The sequence below is a fragment of the Aplidium turbinatum genome, chromosome 4 (genome assembly GCF_918807975.1).
Source record: "Aplidium turbinatum chromosome 4, kaAplTurb1.1, whole genome shotgun sequence".
In the NCBI taxonomy this organism is placed as follows: Eukaryota; Metazoa; Chordata; class Ascidiacea; order Aplousobranchia; family Polyclinidae; genus Aplidium; species Aplidium turbinatum.
The window spans coordinates 17,915,094-17,932,622 of record NC_137475.1 but is presented as its reverse complement, the minus strand read 5'-3'; positions in this window follow the sequence as shown (position 1 = coordinate 17,932,622).

The following is a 17,529-nucleotide window of genomic DNA, read 5'->3' as shown; positions in this document are numbered from 1 at the left end:
TCCCCAGCCGGAACCCGCCAGCCGCCTCAAAAGTGCAACGCGCGCCGATAGTTTTTTGCGCAGTGACTCCAGGTGTCGTCGGTACGTGAGTGACCTGTCCAGGGTTACGCCGAGGTAGGTGGGTTCGGCGCAGTAGGGGAGGTGTTCGTCATCGGTGGTAATGTTGATCTCACGTTTTGCTTCCTTGTTGTTTAGATGGAAGGCCGCCGACACTGTCTTTGCCTTGCTGAGCTGTAGCTTCCATTTCTGGAGATATGTTGATATAGTTGACATGTCCTGGCTTAGGTTCCTCTCCATTGACTGCCAGTCTCCGGCTGGATGCAGGAGAGCCAGATCGTCTGCGTAAGCATACTTCCTGGAGATGGTGTCAGGCAGGTCATAGATGTAAGTGTTAAAGAGGAGGGGAGCCAGGACAGAGCCCTGTGGGACGCCGTTCCTGAGTCGACGTAGTCTACTTCGTCGGCCGCTACCGGTGGAAAGAGTAAAGCTGCGGTTTTGCACAAGTTCCATAATCATATGGACCATGTGCCTGTCAGGAAGGAGACGAAGTAGTTTGCAGGTAAGGCCGCTGTGCCATACAGTGTCGTAGGCAGCCGTGAGATCGACAAACACGGCGCCAGCCTTCTTTTTTGCCGAGAAGCTGTCCTCGATGTCTTGGGTCATCAGGGTGACCTGGTCTACAGTTGATCTACCGTGGCGAAAGCCGGCTTGTTCCCGAGGGAGCTGAGGATCTATTATCGGTTCGACACGGGCGTAGATAAGTCTTTCGAGTATCTTGAAGGGGATACAGAGCAGAGAGATGGGACGGTAGCTCTTCGGATCCCCTGGGGGCTTCTTCGGCTTTGGGACTGCAACCACTAGGGCTCTTCTCCAGATTCTTGGGATGCGCAGGTGACGCAAGCAGCAGGAAAGGAAGTCTTTTAACCAGGACCTCATAGAGGGGGCAGCTTGGAGTATTAGTTCCGGGCATAGGTGGTCAAGGCCCGGGGATTTGCCTGGCTTTAGGTGCTGGAGGGCGGAGGCAAATTCTTCTGGGGTAAACTCACCAGAGATGTTGCCCTCGACAGGTGTTGGGACCTTCCAGAGGTCCGTCATTTCCTTGAGAACGGACTTGTCTGATTCACGGTCTCTCGTTCTGTGCACTCCATTTTTCACAAGTTGTGAGGCGATGGCATTTGCTGAAATGGGGCATTGGCGACGAGAGGCACGTGATCTGCCAGTGAGGTTGTTGAGTGTACTCCATGCTGTGCGGCTGGAGTGCGTGAAGTCGATTGAGTCTATGGCTTCTGTCCAGCGCTTCTTCCTCTTTGAATCCAATCTTGCCAGCAGGGCTGTTGCTGAGTTGGTGGTGGCGGTGCCCTGGGGGGAACGGAGGAAGTCGCGGTAGAGCCTGTCGCACTCCACATCCCAGCAAGGTATGTAGTTTTTCCGTCGACCTCGCGAGATGGAGTCTTTTGCCGCAGATATGATTGCATCACAGAAGTCCTGGTAGGCTTCATCCACTTTGATGGTGTGTGGGGATGGGAGGTACTGCGTAGCTTCGTTTGTGAGTAAGCTGTAGTTCTGCATCTTCAGGAGGTAGCCTAGGTAGTGATTATGTTTTGAAGCGGCCAAAGGTACCGGTAGATGTAACATCTTCGGGTAGTTTGGAATCCTTTGTGACTTTCAACACCAGAAGTCTTTTTTATGAAATTAAAGATTGAGACTAATTTCATAGAAGACCTGGATCTTGAAAGTTGGAATGTTTGCCCCAGTTTCAAGTCAGCACAGGCCAAGTTGAAAAACCTTGCAGTGGTGAATAACCATGCAGAAAGTGGGGTTGCCATCCAGGAATTCAATGGGTATTTGACAAAGGGGGAAGAACAACTTCAATTCCTCCTTCAAGTCAGTTCTGAACATCAAAATAAGTTCCCCGATACCAGGAAGGAAGCCTTGGTGGTGGCAATCAAACCAGGCAACAAAGAGTAGACTGGCATCTATGCGACCCCTGCCCATGAGCAGATAATATCTATTCCTATAGGGGGGCCTGCCTGGGGCCATGGTGTCATCTAAAAATGATAAATATTGTCGAGAAAGATCAACCTTAAATGTACAATCCAAGATATATGTAAACCCATTGTGTTAATGGCAAATATTTAGGCTGCTCAATGCTAATATTGGTGAAACTTCAAACTCAGAGGTTGACCTCTAAACCTTGTTCGATTTGTCTGAAACTTTATAGGATTTGTTTTTAGGTAAAATGGCACAAATGTAGGGGGTGAGAGCTTCAACTTTCCAAAATTTTTTTTTACCTATGTAGCTAAGGTACACCCTAATCTTTACTTTCCATGAAACTGATAAGAAACCACTTACAATCAGGGTCGCATTATAAAAATTATCATGTGGTGAAAAATTATTGAAAACCTTCAACCTGAAAACATCAGGACTATCAAAGTCAGAAAATATATATTTCGACACTGATCCATTGCAAATTTGGGCAAGGCTGACTGGGCTTTGGTAAAGACCCTTGCCAACCCTAATCCACCACTGTTTGCAATGAGTGTTACAGAAACCATGACATCAACTCATTTATAATTACACGTATCCAATAGCAATGCCAATACACAGCCAGAGGCTACGAGAGGGGGCGAAGTCGGGCAACTTTTCCCCCTAGCATAACATTGTAAAGGAAAAACGAGTAGTTTTTCGTTTTTTCCACGTTTGAAGGGGCCCATTTTTGCCACTAAAATGATAGTGTACCAACTTAAAAAAACAAATTTTTGAATGAAATTGGCAGTTCCAAGTATTTTTCAATCATAGTATATGTAACTTCAAATGTATCGCATCAAGAACGAATCATTCTCGTATTCAGGTAGGCAATGTTAAACTGCTTCAAGACGTAAAATTTGATGCTGTTAAGCTTACTGATTTCTGCATCATCAATTTTCTATTGTTTTAACTTGAAAACTGGTGCTGCTGTGTTTGGCTAAGTGTGTAGCCTATTATTTTTGCTTGACCAACATAACCTTGACTTCAAAAACTGGGTTGACCAGGCGTAAGTCCGCCCTGTTAGCTCAGTGGTTACGCGCCCGGCTCAAGATCACGCAGCGCTGGTTTGACTCTCGGGGTCATATCATTTTTGGAGTAATTGATCTACTGAAGCTTGTAATGTAGAATTGTAATCCACAAAATACAGAAAAGCATGGATTTGAAACTGCTCAAGTAGGCTTTTTGAATGAGGCAGCTTTATTTTGAATTTCCTATGTGGCCTGGTTATACTTGAAAATGACACAAGCTACAGTAGATCAATTACTCCAAAAATGATATGACCCCGAGAGTCAAAGCAGTGCTGCGTGATTTTGAGCCTGGCGCTTAACCACTGAGCTAACAGGGCAGACTTACGCCTGGCCAACGCAGTTTTTGAAGTCAAGGTTATGTTGGTCAAGCAAAAATAGTTGGCCACACGCTTAGCCAAACGCAGCAGCACCAGTTTTCAAGTTAAAACAATAGAAAATTGATGATGCAGAAATCAGTAGGCTTAACAGCATCAAATTTTACGTCTTGAAGCAGTTTAACATCGCTTACCTTAATACGAGAATTAGGGTGGTCCAAAAAAAACTTTTTTTGTAAATGTTAATGTCTCACCCTAAAATATTGTTACCATTGATGAGAAAATGATATATGTGAATTTTCATAAAGATTGGTTGATATTTAGGGGTTGCTACCGGGGTTCAAAGTTTTGTCGTTTGCCCCCATTTTAACGTTTTAAGAGGATGTGATACAAATATGATATGATACGGTACAGTAAAAAATATGGTACAGTGCCATGGCATATTGCAAGAAAAATACAGTTTAATAATTACTCTATATAGTCTGTTTATAAACTCATGTACGTCTGTATTACGAATTATACTAACTGGTCTACATATATATACAAAATGTGCGACTTTGTATACTTGTGTTTAAAGTTCAGAGACTAAATTTGACAATCAATAACAGCTTTAGAAGACAGTAAATAAACTACATGTACAAATGTACATGATGTAAACTAATATACATAGTACATACATAGTTATTACCCTCTAAACCAGGGGTTCTCAACCGTGGCCTTTGGCCCCCCAAGGGGACCACAGAGCGTTCTCAGGGGAGCCACGATAAAAAGCTTCATTAATAAATTATAACATGTATTGATGAATTATAACAGAATTGTGACACAAAAAACACTCATGTAGGTGTTAGTATCGTAAAGCTAGCTAAAAGCATGTTTTTTCATCATATGTTCTATCTCACTGCATGTTGCATCATCTTTTGTGATTGTAACGTAACAATTAAGGATACGCTTGATTTACTAGCGTAGTCTATTACGAAAAAGAAAGCATTAAATCATTTAATCATTCGTTAACTGTTTTTATTGATTTCGTTTCATTGTTCTTTAAACAAATACATTTTTATTTTGCTCAAGGGGGCCATGGTCTTTTAGAGCCACAGTCTGGGGGGCCATGACTCAGAAAAGGTTGAGAACCACTGTCTAAACCCTTGACAGCCTGTTTCACCCTAAAAGGGTAATCATCAGAAAGTCCTCCTTTTAGGTTAAAACAGGCTGTCATGGGTTTAGAGCAGTGGTTCCCAACCTTTTTGACCTTGCGGCACCCTATCGAAGAGATAAATAGTTTGCGGCATCCTGGCAAAACTGGGTCAATTTTATGAGATTTCTATATTTCAAGTAACTGTATGAAATAGCACAGAATGAGTTGTACAGTATAGCGCGCATAAATAAATGTATTTATTCAAAATTTAGTGTGAAATTTGGGCTTGACTTCTTGCACAAGTCCCTTAATATCTCGAGGCACATTCGACAAAGCCACCCACATTTCTTCCTCGACTATAAGCAGTCGTTCTCGTTTTTTTAGTTTTAATGTTCGTTTGTACGGAAAATCCACTAATTTGGAGACCCAATTGTAATCGCAAAGCAATTCACAAAATATATTCATATAAGTATAAAGCAGTGCTCCGCAACCGGTGTGCCGCGGGATAACTATCATCAGAACATACTTTTTGAAAAGAAAGGAGTTTTTATGTTTTAAAAATTCTCGCTTTACCACTGCAAGACAACTCAAACTCTAGCTAGACTTCCCACAGTGCATTTATGATTTTTTTGCCTCACATTGAAGTTTTCGCAATGGGAAGGCTGCCCTAGTTTTAAAAAAGGCTGGTTAACGTGGTAGTGCGTTTTTAGAAGTCAGGCTAGGTCATTTTGAATTGTCAGTTAGCAGTGTTTAATGAAAAATTTCGTAATATTGAAAGCACAGCTATTAAGTGTAGTAGCCAACGTTTTGTCAATGGCGAGTCCATAACAAACGAGTAGCCTAATTATTTTGCAAAGAACTTCCAGCCAGGAACGAACGACTGGCCAGGAAATTTTTAGAGTGACCAACGAGTTTTTCATAACCCATGGTATCCATTGGAATAACTGCATCAACGTTTGCACAGATGGTGCTTCAGCAATGGTGGGCGAAGGAAGAAGTTTAGCTGCATGGGTAAAACGTCAAAATCCAGCCATTCAACTTATGTATTGCTGCTTACACAGGGAAGCCTTGATGATCAAACATTTTACAAGGGAGCTGACAGAAACAATGAATGACTGTATCCAAATTGTTAACTTTATTAAAGCAAGAAACAAGCGCAAATATCTCATTAAAAAGATGATAGTTATTTTTTACATTTTGAAAATGTGTCGGCCGAATTGTGCCGCAAAATTTTAAAGAGTTTTTAAGTGTGCCGTGAGTAAATAAAGGTTGCGGAGCACTGGTATAAAGAATAAATCAATTATAACTTAGCCTTTTCTCGATTAGCTATGTAGGCTATCGTGTTTGTATGCGCAGGTATGGTATCCCCCATGCAAAAGTTTCTATTTTATAGTGGTTCGCAAACAATCGTGCAATTTTATAATCGTGCTGGGTCACACAATCCGATAATCCATCACTGCAATTTGACTTTGTGCGCCGTGAAACGCAAAATAAAATCATGAAACCTGGCAATAATGATGCGTTTCAAACGTTTTTATGGAAAAAACAGCAACGATTCAAAATCTCTTTCACGCTGTTATTCCTGGGCGAGAAAACAAAGGCTTATTGTGGATTAGAGTTAAAATAAATAAATAAATTCCACACTTAACGGGTTAAAGTTAAAATATCTCGCGGCACCCTTGAGCATTGCAATTGGCACCCCGGTTGGGACATTGCCGAGCGTGGAGTGGCGTTGATCACGGAATACAACACATTACACACATGTGACGAAGAACAAAAACAGTATCTTTTGCGTGTCGTCGCCGATCACCGTCAGCGATATCCAGACTGCAGTAGAAAGACCCTCGCGCAATAATTCCTGTATGTAGTTTATTTGTTGTATTCTAAAGCTGTTAATGAATGTCCAATTTAGTCTCTGAATTTTAAACACAAGTATACAAAGTCGCAGCGGTGACGCGCTCGCTTTCCAATTATGCAATCCTGGTTTGACTCCCGGCTTATACTGGTTGTTGACAAACACCGCCCACGCCCACCTCTACCCAGGGTATAATATATTGGGTGGGCGTAGTTGCTGAAGTAAAGGCGGCCGAGAGAAAGGAACTGGCCACCCTACTCTCGTTAGTGCCGAAGGCTTAGTATAATGAGAACCTCATCCCTCGATGCTTGTATTCAAGTATGGGACTCACCTTTACCTTATACAAAGTCGCACATTTCGTACATGTACACCAGTTAGTATAATTCGTAATACAGACACATGAGTTTATAAACAGACCATAGAGTAATTATTAAACTGTATTTTTATTGCAATATACAATGGCACTGTACCGTATTTTTTACTGTACCATATCATATCCTCTCGAAACGTTAAAATGGGGGCAAACGACAAAACTTTGAACCCCGGTAGCAACCCCTAAATATCAACCAATCTTTATGAAAATTCACATATATCATTTTCTCATCAATGGTAACAATATTTTAGGGTGAGACATTAACATTTACAAAAAAAGTTTTTTTTGGACCACCCTAACGAGAATGATTCGTTCTTGATGAGATACATTTGAAGTTACATATACTATGATCGAAAAATGCTTGGAACTGCCTATTTCATTCAAAAATTTATTTTTTTTTAAGTTGGTACACTATCATTTTAGTGGCAAAAGTGGGCCCCCCTCAAACGTGGAAAAAACGAAAAACTACTCATTTTTCCTTTACAATGTTATGCTAGGGGGAAAAGTTACGCGACTTCCCCCCTTTCGGAGCCCCTGGCTGTGTGTTGCTATTGGATATGTGTAATTATAAATGAGTTGATGTCATGGTTTCTGTAACACTCATTGCAAACAGTGGTGGATTAAGGTTGGCAAGGGTACTCTTTACCAAAGCCCAGTCAGCCTTGCCCAAATTTGCAATGGATCACAGTCGAAATATATTTTTTCTGATTTTGATAGTCCTGATGTTTTCAGGTTGAAGGTTTTCAATATTTTTTCACCACATGATAATTTTTATAATGCGACCCTGATTTTAAGTACAGTAGTTTCTTATAAATTTCATGGAAACCAAAGATGTAAATTTTGAAACTTAATGTCATATAACATTGTAACATTATTGCATATGAGTCTTTGCTACTTATTTTTGGGATAAAGTTTTTTTGTCACATATCCATGATTGTTGCTTGCATATCCTTTGTACTAACTAGTTAGAAAGTATTTTAAGCAGTACTTAGTCAGTTTGTACCTATTATGTCTTAGCACATAACTATGGGTGCAAATAGTTCAAATATAGCATTTTCACTTCTTTACGTTAGGTAGCTTTCAAACTAAAACGTCATTTTTTATTATTATCAGCTTATGTGGTTAAAATAGAGACAAAAGTTGCATTAGAACATATATAAACATGGACCTTCTGGAAATTTTAAGCCAAAAACCAACATTCTAGCTTAACCAGTTTCCAAGTTATGGGATTTTCATAAAATTTGACCCTCGGATGACCTTTAAAAATTATGGGCCACATGGGTGTAGGACTGTAGGTGGCACAAACCCAAAACCTTCTCAGAAGTTGGTTTTAGGTCCATACGCCACGTTTGGTTGATCTGATTTTTTGATTTGAAAAAAAAAATTTTTTTCACTCCACCCTAATAAGTATCGAGAGCATTCCATAGCCCCTTCCCAACATCATGTTCTTTACCATTTGCATCAGCAAAAAATTGCCATTGTTGCAGAATTGGAAAATTTTGAGTCATGTATTGCAATGTTTACATGTTGTTTATGCAGCCCCGGAAAAAAAGTTGACAAGATTGTTTTTCATCGCTGCAATCAGTCGTCCCTATCATCGAGGACGGCTGAGAGGGGCGGGTAAAGAGAGAGTCTCGACTGGTTCTTCTTTCTTCTGACCATAGGAGGAGGTTTGGAAGGTAGGGAAATGTCAGATGACAAAGGTATGTTAAGCTTTTGTGTTTCGTCTTTTGTTTTTGTCATGATTACCCACAGGGCTTGGATGGTGAACCGTTTTGTGTTCCGTATGTATGTGTTGCCAATATCCAGAGATTGCTTGGATGATCATTCCATATTAACTCAGCCCACCCATGTATATGGTAGCCTACCTCTCAGATTTTGCTGAAAAGTTGTCATACTATACCTTAGGCTACCAAACGAAAGAATCCTAAGTTTTAGATCAATATCTCAAACGGTTTTCCCATGGCGGCCATTTAAATTTCGGGCGCTACCCTAGTTTTTGACTTGGGGGGGGGGGTAGCAAATAGCAATTTCAGCCATTTTCAGAGCCCCATAACTTTTATTGTAATTGTGGTAGAAGACTAAAAATTGCTGTGCTAGTTCATTATAAACTATACTACACAATTTAATAAGAAAAAACAACATCTCTTGATGCATAAGTGTTAGGTGGGCCATCAAAATCCTGTTTTTTTGCCCCGTATAAGTGATTTTTTCAATTTTCAAATGCTTCTACCACCCAAACCAATCAAAATATTACTCTAAAACCTAATTGTTTGTAATAATTGGAAACTTTTCTTTTGCCAACTTGAATTTGGGAGTTGTGTTGCCATTAACAGAGATCTTATGGGGGTCTGAAAACCCTATCAGGCAGAAATGACCCTTTTTACCCCTATGTTTAGAGCCCCAAATGACCGCGTGGGCATTTTATGGTCATTCTGAACTTTATACCAGACTAACACATACGGTACATTTATTCTTTCATTTTGTGAAATAAAATCTTTGAGTATCAAACTCCTTCACTATAAATTTTATGTCTTTAAAATGTAACATTTGAGTCTAATTTTGTTTTCACCACGAAAAAGTGTTCTTGAAAAGTTTACAGAAAGTATGCTGTGACCCTTACCACCAGCATACAACACTATGCAAAAGTAAGCACTACATTTTAAACTCATAAATTTTCCTTGTTTATAAAGTTTGGTCTTGTTGAACAATGCATTTTTCTTTCACTGTCTTGCAGTTATTTGATATTCACAAAAACTTACCAGTAATTTTTTGTCATTCAGGTCACCTGAGGTTGGTAGATGAAATCAAAGCAACAACTTTGAAGGTGAAACCTAGATAGAAAATTTGCATCAACTGCAATAAAATGTTGTTGCAGAAGGTGGACACTACAAATCATCCCAAATTGGTTACAAATGTTGAAGAATTTGTTCCACATGTTATGAACCAACAGGCCTTAGATTCAAGTTTTGGAGCTCTTGGTTGTTCTCCTGTAAAACGTGGAGCTGAAGAAAGGAGAACTGCATATGGAAAACGTAAAGTGAAAGATATTCATTTGGTCACAAAAGGTAAATTAGCAAAAGTTTTGGATGTTCCCTTGTCAACTTTATCAGAATCCGAAAATGATGAGTGCGACAAGTGCAAAGAATGGGAGGAACTTAAACTGCTTATTAAAGAGAAATGCACGACTGCTCTCCGAAGAGAGAGGATCAAACTAGGTACCTTAGCTCCTAAAACTTGGAGTGTGCGTCGGACTGCTAAGGAATTCGGTATCACTAGATGGGAGGCTACAGAAGCTGAAAAAATGAGGGAGGAAATAGAAATTCTTTCAGAACCCGAAGTGAAAAAGGGGCATGGGTTTTCGAAAGAACTTGTTTGTCATGTTGTTAGCTTTTACCAATCAGATGATTATTCAAGAATGTGCCCTGGGAAAAAAGATTTTGTATCTGTAAAAGTGAATGGAGAAAAGGTACAAATGCAAAAGAGGCTTCTCGTCAACCTAAGGGAATTGCATGTAGCTTTTAAGCACCATACAAATGAACAAATTGGTTTCTCCAAGTTTTGTGAACTTCGGCCAAAGTGGTGTCTACCAGTGAACAGTTCAGGTATGCATTCTGTTTGTGTGTGTGAGTCACATCAAAATGCTAAATTACTCATCCAAGCTATTCCAATTCAAGAAAATTACAAGGAGTTATTGCAACACTTGGTCTGCAGCACAAATGAAAGGGAATGCATGATCCATCTTCGTGACTCATGCCCAGGAAAGGAAGGACTCAAGCTTACTTAAACGATATATTTGAAAAAAATGACTTTGATGTTGATGATACCATTTCTTACAAACAATGGGTGCACACTGACAAGACAACACTTGTGTCGATGCAAAATTCAGTGCAGGAATTTGTAGAAATAGTGTGTTCATTATTTGATTATTTGCGACAACATCATTTCATTATGAAAGCACAGGCGTCTTTTCTGAGATCACTGAAGGAAGAAGTTGCACCTGCTACAGCAATTGTTCTCTTGGACTTTTCAGAGAACTATAGTTTTATTGTCCAAGATGCTGTGTAAGGTCATCACTGGGATAACAGCCAAGCAACCCTTCATCCATTTGTGGTTTACTACAAAGATGCACAGAAACTAAAGTGCCTCAGCCTGTCCGTAATTTCAGATTGCCTTAAGCATGACACAACTGCAGTTCATTGTTTTCTATCACGCTTGTTACCTCATCTAAAACAGTTTATCCTGTTTAAAACAGTTAAGTATCTATTTTAGCGATGGTGCAGCTTCACAATATAAAAATTATAAGAACTTCACCAACCTGTGCTATCACAAACATGACTTTGGCATTTCTGCTGAATGGCACTTTTTTGCCACTTTGCATGGAAAAAGCCCATGTGACGGAATCGGAGGCACTGTCAAGCGTCTTACAGCACGTGCAAGTCTTCAGGCCCCCAATGCAAACCATATTTTGACACCATTGCAGATGTTTGAATGGGCAACAACAAACATCAAAAACATTCAGTTCTTCTTCATTAGTGCAGACGATGTTAAGAAAAATGAAGAAGAGTATGAATTGGAGAGACGTTATGCCTTGACAAAAACTATTAGGGGAACACGTTCACACCATTGCTTTATTCCAATTTCCATCAATATAGGGTTTTCAGACCCCCATAAGATCTCTGTTAATGGCACCACAACTCCCAAATTCAAGTTGGCAAAAGAAAAGTTTCCAAATATTATAAATAATTAGGTTTTAGAGTAATATTTTGATTGGTTTGGGTAGTAGAAGCATTTGAAAATTGAAAAAATCACTTATACGGGTCAAAAAAACAGGATTTTGATGGCCTACCTAACACTTATGCATCAAGAGATGTTGTTTGTTACTATTGAATTGTGTAGTATGGTTTATGATGAATTAGCACAGCAATTTTTAGTCTTCTACCACAATTACAATAAAAGTTATGGGGCTCATGAAATGCTATTCGCTACCCCCCCAAGTCAAAAACTAAAGTAGCGCCCGAAATTTAAATGGCCGCCATGGGAAACCGTTTGAGATATTAAGCTAAAACTTAGGATTCTTTCGTTTGGTAGCCTAAGGCATAGTATGACAACTTTTCAGCAAAATCTGAGAGGTACCATATACAAGATATCTTCATATTGGCTGTTTTGATATGGAATGACCCGATTGTGTTTTTAGCGACATTCATCATGGTCAAAAGTATCGGGTTGTTCTTTTGTCCGCCGGGGAATTGATTGTAGAGGATCATGTCCTTTGTTGTGAGTTGTGTTGTTTGGTAAAGCCATCGTCGCTCGTGGTGGGGTTCTTGCGCTTCCTTTTGTTTTTCAGGAACTTTGGTCGTACAGCTCCGCAATCAGGCTAGTGAAAGCCTGATGACCGGCATACAGAGCAGGCAGCAGGTGATCTGTTGCCTGGTGGCAACGACTCTGATTCGTATTTTTTCTTTGTTTTTGGTAAGGAGAAACGGGGCCTGACTTTCTCACCCCTCGCGAGAAAAGCGGCCTCCGACCTTTGGATGAACAGTTCGGCGCTTCTGTCCCGGGAGCGTTTTGATCTCCTCGCAGGCGCCTGTTTCCTGGTCGGCTTAGATGCCCGGTCTCGAGGTGGATCGGCCTGGGTTTTTTTTGGTTTCTTTGACATTAGGTGGCCCCGGACTTTTCAAATCTGGCAGAATGGAAAATGTCCCTGCCCAGGCTTGGTGATGGAGATCCATTCACCAAACATCTGCACCTTTTCAGGGATGTTAACGAGCTGAGTGTTCTGCCTACATGTGCAAAAGCTCGTTGCAGATGGTGGGGTGCTGCTTATGTCTACCTTTGGTCATTGAGTAGACTTCCCCCATTTGGCTTGACAAGCAAATTCGTTTACTAAATCCAGTGACCACTCGCCTGGCACTGGATATAGAGTGATGACATCGCATGGTGGCATTAGTTTAATCGTTTAGGTTGTACTTTATCGTTAGGTAGGTTGTACTTTACCGTTTACAGTTTTATCCTTGTGTGTGTACTTTACCGGCGTCTTATGGTCTAGCGCCAGCAGTTCTATCATCAGCAAGGATTTGTTTAGGCCTACATTCTCAGAAGCAGAGAATGTAACGTTAAATATGTGCCGCCGCAGGTTCTTGGCACGCACAGCTTGTAACTCCTTCCCATACTCTGAAAGGAAGCCACCTTCCATAAAGAAACTTATGAAGGTGCTCACTCACATCAAGCCAGGACTGGCTTTCTGCTTGCACCACCACAGTTCTCTGGTATTGAAACTCGGCCTGAGAGTCGCCCATGAGTTACAGTAGTGGTTTAGAGTAGTATAACTAGGTAAGTAGTTAATAAGAATTAAACAGACTTACCGAGATTCAAGCTTTGAAAGTTGTAAATTTTCCTTCTGAAGGAAAACTTACATATAATTTACTATAAAATTTACTATATTCTGTCTTGACCACGCCCTAAATTTAAAGAAGTTTTAAAAATTTTTAAGGTTTTAAAGATGTTTTAAAGATTTAGCCAATCTTTAAAACAATGTGTTCTATTTCTCTTACCTTCAATCGCACTTTTTCTGTTGGTCGTCACCGCTTCGAATTTTTATGTCTATTGTTGGAAGTTTTTACGTAATTTAACGTGGAAAGTAACCGCTCAAACATCATTGGCCAATTTTTAAAATATTGCGTGTTTTATTTTTTCTTGCCTTCAATCGCACTGCAGTATATAACCTGGTGAAATTTTATTTTGTATGTTATTCGCTCTGAGGATGCGCATTGTCATGGTGTGCGAAACGTCAGTGAAGCAATAAACCATCTTTTTTGTTGTTAATTTTACTTTCAATTTCATCAGATGAACGTAGCAACTAGTGCTAGAAACGATAATTGTCCTGATGAACACCCAAACTTTTCAGTATTCAATGGAGACAAAAATAATTAACCACACGTGTGGGAAAACTAGAATTGGAAAAGTAGAACAACAATGTAATTTGGTTTCGACAACAGTCACTAAATTAGGCCAACAGTTAGCACAAAAGATTTCCTGTAACACTGAAATATTGTTATGATATGGAAGATGTCGGGCTTGTGGGGTATTACTTGAAAACCTTCAGCAGATCTTTGTAGCACATTGTAGAATTTTAATAATTAATATATAATTCTTAATTTACAAATGAATTCTAACTTGGATAGCGGTTAAATATTTTGCATGAGGTTTTCGTTATACTGTAATTAGCCTATGTACGAAACTAATGTTACGGCCAATCTCTATACAAATCAAACGTCATATAAAACCGTTCAGGTCTACTGAATCTTACGTCATGGAATTTTTCCTAAAAATGAGCCAAAATTGCACCATCGTTCGTAAGACTTGTGTCAAACCTGTTTAAACATGAAATATTGCATCATCACCTTTGAACACCTGTTTGAATTGCGTGACAATGTTTTTCACTATTACGTCACAGTAGGCGTACGTGAGTTTGAGATATTGATATCTATTCTGGTCATTCATTTTAAAATTGTTGCTTGAAGAGGTTGGTCGCATGTTTAACTGGTTTGCTTAGTGCTTGTCAGCTGGACGAAAATTTCCGTCTTTTATCCAAGTAATCTGTTCTGTAGTGACAAGTTTTTAGTGGTGTATCGCGTTGCACCCCATTTTCGACAGCTTTGAGGCTATTTTTACAGAAATACAATTCTCGAATAGACGTTTCCTGAAGAGTGTTTCTTTTCGGTCATTACATACAGACGAACGGATTTGGGAATCTTATGTTACAATTTTCCCACGAAGAGATTATGGTTTACCGCTGTGACCAACTAATGTAATATGTTATAAAACATTCAAAGACAGATAGCAGATGGATTGAGTTGGGTCAGATTATGGTTTGTAAAGAAAACTTTATTTACAGATTAGCATATTTCATTATCAACAGCAATCAATCTATAATAAAATGCAGAGCGGTCGCTCATCGAAAGCTCACGGTATGACAAACGTTGCGAAAACGCATCGTTCAGCGCATCTGTGATGACAAACGTTGCGAAAACGCAACAAAAATTGCCACGCATTTTGAACACGAAATCACATCTACTTAGAATATAGCTAGACTTTATATAAGTGAACCAAGCAATACCTAATACATTAAATTAAGATACACACTAAAAAAATTTGTAAATTCATCATATAAAAATGCAACATACCTAATATTTCTTGCAGCCATCGTATTCCAAAAATTTGTCGAAATTCAGAACTATGTTAAAACTTCAGTATGGCTGATAAACAGATAAGCTAACTTGTTTCTGACTCTTACAGCACTAAACTAACTAATGAAACTGGACTGACTGCAAAATCTCAAGCAGTTTGACCTAGAAATAGAACAAAGCGTGACCTACTTGTCTGTTGCGAAAACGCAACGTTTGTCTTATATGAGTTAGAGCTGTTTTCGTACGCTGAAAGCACGTCACGGGCTATCTTAGCCCCATGCTAATTAATCGCTAATAACCGGAGCTATGAAAATCATAGAGCCAAAATATTTTACAAGATAATAGCCATGTGCATTGTGCGTATAGAAATTAAATTTTTACCCAACAAATTTATTAAAATAAATTGTTTGAGATGATAAAATGTCAGAAAGTCGGTTTTTATTCTAATTTCCCGAAAACAGCTTCAAAATTAAAATTCTTGAATTATAACATAAAGTAATGCTAAACTTAACAAAAACTATGTCTAGCCACCTGAGACGAAATGCTTGTTGTGAAGGGCAGGAAGGTAGAAAAATGACCAGTTTAGGTTTAGAAAATTCGCAAAGAATAAAAACTAAAAGTTAAGAAAGTTCACATTTCTAGCATATTTCCTTCTGTGAAATACTTCACTACTGGAGTGGGTCGTCCTCATAAAGCCCCGTGTCGCTACAGATAGGGTTAAGTTTTAACTTAAATATCTACAATAAAATGCAGCAATGCGAAGCCCCTTGCTCTGGGGCCTCGGTGTCTTGTACCAGTAGCAGCGGCAGTAGTTATGGCACTGCAGATTATAAAGTTGCGTTAGACTATTCATGGACTATTCTAGATAAAAAAAAAAACGTCAAGTTATACCGAACGCCCCCCCAGCAGGGTATGGAATGGAAGACGTTTGATTCATCTTCCATTTTCCATCTGCAAATTTTGTAGCTAAGTTTCAGCTAAACATTTTGATAGTAAAAAAAATTATAGATTCAAATGGTTCGGCCGCATGGTTCTCAACCGCTGCTTTTGTCAGTTAATTGAATTCTTACCTTTGTGGAAAGAAAACAACTAAACCAACTGTCGCCAAGGAGATGCACTGTTCATCTTGCGTAATCTGCTCGAATCTTTTTCTGAACAATTAATTAATTTTACTTCACAAATACTTGACCCGTTGTGTTGCGTAATTTTTCAATTATTTTGTGTAAGCTAGTTAAGCCAGTTTCTTAAATGTTTAGATTTGTCCGTATTTTTGCTGTGAGTGTGATAGTGTATCCTTTAGTACGGTATTTCTTTTAAAAATATTTTTCTTATAGGCTTGAAAAGGGCTGTATGACTAGCCGAAAACGTTAGTATTAAACTTATGGTTTTTATAATGTTAAATGTAGTGTTGTAGCTGGGTTATGTCTGTTTATGGTTTAAAAAAGTTACCTCTCTACTCAAATTGTATTTTTTACTTAAGAAACCAAACCTTTGTGCGATGTCCTTTTGCAATTTCAAATGACACACCAGTGCATTGCGACTTACAGAATCATTGCAGGTTAGGGGAAGGGAAGTTAATTTGATACACTTTTAACATTTTTGCCTGTTAACTGAAAATTATCTGACACAAACTATTGATTTTAAGCTGAAATGAAAGTCTGATCCCTTACACACTTTTTAAAAACATTTTCACTTTTTTATTTTTGTTACTTTTTTTTTAATTGAAATTTTAAAAACGTCACTCAAATGTATCAATTTACCTTCCACGGAAGGTAAATTGATACACCCGGAAGGTAATTTGATACAGTAAAACTAATACAGAAACCCCCTTTGACAGCAAAGCAATAAATAAAAATTTAATATGTGGTTGGCGTGCTTGGGTGCAAAGATGACTGTTGAGGCCCATGTGTGCGGCAAAGTTTCTGCAGCGGGATGGTCATGGGAAGGATTATTGGCTGGAGTTCTTATTTAAGGGGGGTGCTTTGCACTTTTCTCATTTTTTGACAGCAGATAGCGTGTAGGCCTACGAAAGCTTATATAATAGTTGTTTCCCAAAGTAGCAGGTCTTGTTAATAAAGAATAACTTATTTAAATCAAGTAGATCAATGTCAACATTTATTACAGTCACAAAAAAGAATTTAATATACTGTATCAATTTACCTTCTCCACATGTATCAATTTACCTTTTTCAAAAAAAGTTATAAAATACTGATTTTTGTATGCTTGGATGCACATTGCAGAAAAAACGTGACATGCCCTTGAAGCCTTATCAATGAACTGTCAAATGAGTTTGGTTTCATCTTTCAGAAACTTTTCTTTAATTTTCCAGACGAAGATAATCATGAGTTAAAATTTTTACGAAAATACTCAAAAAACACACTTTCACAATTTTATGCCATAAAAGCACGAGTTAGCTGCATGGTGCAATTTTTGTTGGCATTATTTTCACAGATCTTCCACCTAATGACAATATTTTTGACCAATACTTTTTGTACATTTATGTAGGGGGGGTGTATCAAATTACCTTCCGTATCAAATTACCTTCCCTTCCCCTAATAGGCTACATAAATAAAGCACAAACAACTTTTAAATTTCGCAATTTTCAAT